Source organism: Haliaeetus leucocephalus, unplaced genomic scaffold (genome assembly GCF_000737465.1).
Source record: "Haliaeetus leucocephalus isolate CR32 unplaced genomic scaffold, Haliaeetus_leucocephalus-4.0 Scaffold212, whole genome shotgun sequence".
Classification (NCBI taxonomy): domain Eukaryota; kingdom Metazoa; phylum Chordata; class Aves; order Accipitriformes; family Accipitridae; genus Haliaeetus; species Haliaeetus leucocephalus.
The window spans coordinates 56,294-63,198 of NW_010972648.1; positions in this window are offsets into that span (position 1 = coordinate 56,294).

Here is a 6,905-nt window from a genome sequence, read left to right on the forward strand (position 1 = left end):
CCGCGCCCGCGCCTTTCTCCTGCGCCGGTGAGGCGGCGCGTCCCGGAGCCCCTCGGCCGTCCCTCCGGCGGGCCAGCTGAGCCGCGGCCGCTACCGACGCAAGGCACCTCTGCCGGGAGAGTTGCCTCGGGCCCTCCCGGCGCCGGGTCCCGCGGGCGGTCCTGGCGCCTCGCTGGGTCGCGCAGCGCCTTTGGGCAGCCCCTGAGCGCCGGGGGCGGCCCTGGTCCTCGCCAGCCCGGGGCGGGGGGGTCTGGGTACGGCCGTCCTGGCCAGTACCTGAGGCCCTGGGACTGCGCGGCGAAGCCTCCGCTCGCCGAAGAGGCGACGGCAGGGGGCCGAAGCGCGTACCGCCGGGAGCAGCGACAGAGAGCGAGCGCGCGCGCGCCAGCCGCTCTTTCGGGACGTACGAGCTGCCGAGAAACCCCGGAGGGGCTGCGAGACCCCCGCGGGAGAAATAAATGATAGTATGGCTTCGCTGGGGTACCACCTCTTCAGCGGGACTCTGAATACAGGAGGTGGTTTTGAACACCTAGCTGGTTGCCCGACGGGAAGGAGATCGGGAAGCAGACGGTCTAGCACTGCGCATCTGGTCTGCCCTGCCAAACGGTGCTGCTGCCAGAGAGTAAATCAGTTTGGCAAAACTAAATCTAAGCTAACGTTTGGTAGTAGCAACTAAAAAGGGCATTATCATTTCATCAGAATTTCTCAGTTGTTGAGAAATACAAGGCTGAGACTAATACCTGTGCTATGGTTTCTTACCAACATCATGGAAAGCATTAACTCTCGAACGAGCACCAGATCTCTGAAACAAGTTGTTTGTGTTACATAAAGAAAAGAGGCAGAATCCCAACAAGCCGTCAAGAGCAGGTTACTGTACACGTCACAGAACAAATGCAATCTAATGCCTTAAAAAGGAACAAAGGAGATGATAGATTTTGGAGCAGAACAATAATCTTGCCCAGTGCAGCTTCCCTTTTTTTTTTTTTTTTTCTTTTCCTTGGCAGGTTAATGTGCTTCACGGGGAAGGGTAAAAAACATAATATGCAATTTTGTAGGAATTTATCCACAAGAAAATTTTATGTTTAAGTCTGCTTCTACTAGTTGTTTTGGTATGCCTTGAGGCATTATTTTTCCATTTATTAAAATACATGTTTTTATTTTAAAGTTAAGACTTCCTTACAACTCTTGAAGTACTTCCTGTAATTTTCTGAGTGGGAGTTAAACGCATATATGTAAGGAGGGTCTGAATCCCATATTGCCTTCTCCCTACATTCTAAATACATGATTTGCACATTCTTCAAGTCCATTTCTTTGGATTAACGTGGCGTTCACCTTTCTGGTTTCCTCATGATCTAGAGCCAAGAATCATTCAGCAAGAACTCCATGTGTAGAAATGCGGCACAAGATGAATGTGTAGCAAACTCATCTCTAATAAAATCACCGTTAATAAATTGTTCTGTGTAAAAGAGTGATGTCACTCTATATACACTGGAGGTACCATTTACATATTGGCAGAGGAAAAATATATTTTTTGGACTGCCCTCAATCTACTGGTGTGTGTGAGATACATAAGGATGGACAGATATGATACATCCTGGTAAAGTGCATTTCATTGCTAAACTATTTCAGTGTGAAGTTTAGACCAGTATTATTTGTAGAATTCTTTTAATGATGAAATAGTTGAACTGAGGAAACAGATGGTTCAGGAAGTGCTCCCTAAGTACTGTGCATCGTTGCTATGCTGGCCATGAGAACAAAGTCTTAGAGCTCAGTCAAACTTCAAGTCTCTAGCAAGGCAGGCAGAAGCTGTGAAAGTGGTCTCAGAGGGATGTAGAGTCAGCTGCTCTGCTCATTCTGAATCCTCTTGTGGGCAAAACTGCCAGGCGCCCCAGCATTATTTTGCAAGGTTGAGGTTTCTGCCCAGGAGGTAGATTATGAGAAAGAGTCTATGAATTAGGAGGAGGCACATAGGAGTCAAGCCAAAATAAGAAGAGTGATGGCATGTTTTGTGTGTGTTAGCATTACAGATGCCTGTGTTGTGCCAGCAGCAGCATGAATGTGTGTAAGAGGCGTAAGGAAGATGGGTTGCATTGTTTGCCCAGGGACAGCATTCTTGGATTCTCAAAACAAGCTGTCAACACTCTCATTGGTGACATTAGTTTAAAGACACAATTGTTTCTGCATCTTCGGAAAATTGGGGTTTGAACCAATATTGGGTGTGTAATTAAGTGCTATATTAGGGGAAATAGTGAGTCAAAGCAATAGGCTGCTCAAGAAGGTAACTTCTGCCATCTGTTTCAGTGAACGTTCATCTTGGAGCTTTGACAAGTAAGGGAAAGCAGATTCACGTAGCTTTGTCCCAAGTAGCAGGATGAAGGAGAAATACTCTCATGCATGATGAAGAAGGAGCTCTAATTTAACTCAGAATTAAACATTTAATTTGACTGTTAATGGACTTTTTTCTTTTTTTTCCTTTTCTCACTTAAACTTAAGTGCAAATGTGCATTCCCAGATCATTCTCCAAACTTAACATATAAGGAAGAACAGATACCTTCCTTTTGGAGTCTTCAAGCAAAGTTTGTGTATGATGATTGAAGAAATTCTAAAGGGCAATCATTCCATCCTCCAATAGTACTTCTGGCTTTGTCTGGGTATTAAGGTATATTATATACTTAGATAAGCATTGTTCTATCTATATTGTCAGAATTGAGAAGTTGCTTTAGTGATGAAAAGCCAGAATGTATTAAGTTAGAATTGAAGAATACCCATACAGTGTACTGTGTATAATTTCTCGTATTACCCAGAGTGTGTCTACTGAATTTAATCCTGCTTGAAAACTGGCTTTAATGACAATGATTGGGGGGGGCTCAGTTTCTGCAGTTCAAGTCTAGCTGCACTTACTTCAGAAAGCAAATTTAATGCAAAATCGAGCACAGGAAAATAAAGAAGTAGCAGGAAAGTTGCCAGCATCACGTGTAGTATACCAAAGAGATGCATTTGCCACTCAGGGATTGTGATAATGCATAATTGCTTTAAAGATTACTTTCTTTCTACAGTTTGATTTGAGAGTTGATGTATTTTCTAATATAAGCAGTCAAGAATAATATTGTCACCACAAAATTTCCCTGAAGAGTCCTCCTTTTTCTTTGTTTCACTGATCTTTGTGGATGCGTTTTTCAACGCAGCTGTAGGCACTACTAGGAGGGGACCACCAGAGAGCAGTACTCGATTCTGCTGTCCTGGCAGGGCTCTGGCTGTTGGCTCCTGTTAGTCACATGCTGAGGTCAGATACCTGACCTGCTACATGACAGGAATTGTTCCACAGTCAGACCGCTCCACTGGCCATGCCACGAGCACATTAACTTTTCAAAATTAAGAAGAGATTCCACAAGAACGATTTATAGGATAAAAATAGATCAAAGACTGCTTTGAACTCTCCGAACAGCCCTGTGGCCTTCATGATAGTGTTATTGTGCCAGCATAGTAAGGGAATTCATAACTCCACAGCCGGTTGTTCTATTTCTATCAGGGATCAAGGCTCAAAACAAAAAGTTAACACAGTTTTGGACAGTATCTTAGGACAGTAAGAGAGGCAACTGAATACTAGGCATTTTGGGGAAAGTAAACTACTGAAACTTTGTGAGACTCTTGCTCTAAGAAAGGGAGTTCAGGTGTGGCCAATAGTCATGCTCGGTGGTATGGCATTTTTTTGCAGTTGTTAAGGATGCAGCAAAAGACCTGTGCTGCCTCTCTAAGAAACTGGCAAGCTGAGCAAGGGTACTACCAATTTTTGTTTCAGAACTTTATGAGAAAGTTGAACTGAATGAGAAAGAAGACACAATGGATTCCACTTTACAAGTGAAACCCCAGCAAAATAATTTTCAGTCTTGGAGATGCCTAGCATAAGCAGTGACTCTCTACACTTCCCAGTCTTGTCCTGCTTCAATTCCCTGAGTTTACCTGGAAATAATGATGATTTTAATTTTAGCTGCACACGTAGTACTGGGTGTTCCTTGCGAAAGGGTCTCCAAGGAAAAGAAATTGCCATTATATGCGTCTATAAGGCTTCGTGTCAGGGAACTTAATTTGCCGGCGTTTCTGTCGCCAGTTACCAAATCTCTTTTAGGTGGTCATGTTTCAGCAGCATAAAGGGGGACAGGCCAGGAATTTAGGATACGACCGCCATTCCTTCAGGAACCTCTAGCACTCTGTCAGACAACAGCGGCTGCCTGTCTGGGATTCCCGCCGGGCTGACGTCACGCCCTCCGTTACCGCCGAGGGCCACAGGCGGGGCGGGGGCGGCCGCCAGTCCCCCGGCCCAGCAGGTGGCGCCCAAGGCCGGGGCGCCCACTCCCGGAAAGGGCTGGGGCCGAGCGTGTACGTCACTGCTGGGGGCAGGGATTCTTTCCCCGGAATAAAACCCCTCCCCAAACTAGTATTTATTATGTTTAATTATTATTTTTAAACAGACGACAATATCTAGATCTTTAAATTCACCACAAAGACTTAAGCTAGATTCGGCTAGTCACTGAAACGCAGCAATCCGGAGAAACACTGCGTAGGGAGGAAGTACATCCTGGGCACCCTCAGAGCAGGCCCTGCGCTCACACTGCAAGGGAACCTGCATCTGTCTCCCATTTCCATTGTCGAAGCTCTAAACCAGAAACTTGCTGCGCTGTTAAGGCAAAGCACCACCAGCGGAGCACGGCCGAGGATGAGTGTTCAGCAGCACCACGCTGATTCGGGCCATTCACGGCCTGTGGAAGCCTCATCCCATGTCTCCTTGAGATTTCACCCAAGCTAAAACAACAGAGATTTTCTGTGACTTAGCTTGAGCAAGAAAACATGTTAAAACACAGAGGGGAAGAGAGAACGTGTGCTGTTCCAGAGGGTCTAAATGAGTTCTTTGAGGTAGAAACCATGCCCGTTTTATCAAGTACTATATCTGAACAAAATTTGGTCTGTGCACGTATTTTCAAGTCTAATAGAGCACATTCACAGCTTTTAAGTCCATATCCTCCCTACATTAATAGGAACCCTAATAAGAACTTTACTACAGACATGAGAAAAGGGAAAGCCAATGTTTAGTACAAGACAGTTACCTAGACGTCTTTTGTAGTCATTATTAGAACACGTTAGCCAATTAAGCAATATATGGGAATGAGAAGCAGTAGGGCAAGGAAGTTTTGAATGTGGAAAGACCTATTTTCAGATGAAATTTGAAAAGGAAACAATTGCGTAACATCGCAGCTGCTGCAGAAGAACAACCTCTAACACAGTGGCAGGGTAGGGGAAAGAGAAGGCCTCAGTACTAAAGATGGGCAGATAAAAATGAGGACAAGTGAAACAAGGTGTAGGAGAGACCCTGGAACAGTTGAGTTAGAAACCTATCAGAGGAACATTGTACACTGCCATTGTACAGTGTTTTGGAAAAATTGTTGAACTTAGAGATGAGCGCAGAATATATAAAAAATAGCTTAGGATCAGATCAGATAAACTAACCTGTCTCAACACAATATAAAATACCTGTATTGAAATTTGAGATCTAGATAGGAAAAATCTAGCATCAGGACGGTACTACTTACTGGGTGATTAGGATGGTAACAGTGATGGCGACATGCTGATGGAAATTTGGCTGAGAGGAGCAGGAAACAATCAGTGATTCCTCCTACCACCATGTAGATTGAGTAAATGACACCTTAGGCTATGATGCCATTGCTAAGTTTTGCTAAGTTTGTCTACTGCTATGTGGAGCCCAAAATGCATTTGTGTTTCACATTTTTGCAGGAACCTTAAAACCAAAAAATTCTGTAACAGAAAGATTTTTTTTTTTAATATTTTATAACCCCCCCCCCCCCCCCTCATTAAAAAGAAACTAAAATCGACTCTCAAAAGGATAAAATGTTTCCATGTGGCATGAATGTTATTAAAGATGCCCTGTTGGACCAGAAGAAAGCTAGCAGGGCTGAACAGCAGACTAAAGGAGGCTGTTCGTAAAGACTTAATTTCAAAAAGTTGTAGTCATCTCCAAATGATGAAAATAGAAAAGATCATAAACTCAGGTCAGTTAGATCTCAAAGTACAATAGGGCAGGTCAAAATAAAAGACACTGAGGAAAGAAGGTGCAGCAAACCCTTTTCCAATACACTAGGAGCAGGAAGGCTGATAGATTTTGCAGTGTCAATGAATGATCAAGAACATGCAGAGCATTAGATTAGGGTTTTTTTCCATCTACTTTTTTTTGTGACAATCAGGGAGATTTCCATATTAAACTCATGTTTTTTAAGGGATGTACTGAAAAAAATCTCTCCCTATCTGAAATGCCTGTAGTCCTAGAAAGAGCTGTAGAACAGATTAAAAAAAAAGAAAAATAAAAAATTGTTAAAACCAGATAAGTTTTAAATAAAGAATTCTAAAGGAATTTGAACATGAAATTCATTCTTTATTGACTGCAGTTGCAACCTGTTTTGTGAAACAGCTTCAGTATCAGAAGGACAGAAATGGCAAAGGTGATACCAATTTTTAGGCAGTTTAGGGGAAAACTGGAAAGCTAGAGTCACATATATCTGAGATCCATATTAGGAAAACAGGTGGAAACAATAATAAAATGGTTGTTATACACACAGAAGAATATGTCTCAGTGAAAAAAATCAGTGTATCTTTTGCCTCACAAAACTGTTTGTGTTCTCTGAAGAAGTCATTGAGCATGAGTTCAATACAGTCTTGGATTTCTAAAAAGCATCTATCAAGCTTCCTCACCAAAAACTTTTAAAGAAATTAAGCAGGCAAAGGGACAAGGGGAGAGATCAGGTCTTCCCATGGATAAATATCTGTTTAAATATGAAACTAAGGTAGAAATAGTTGGTTGTTTTTCTTAATGGAAGAAAACCAGTAGTGGTGTCCAC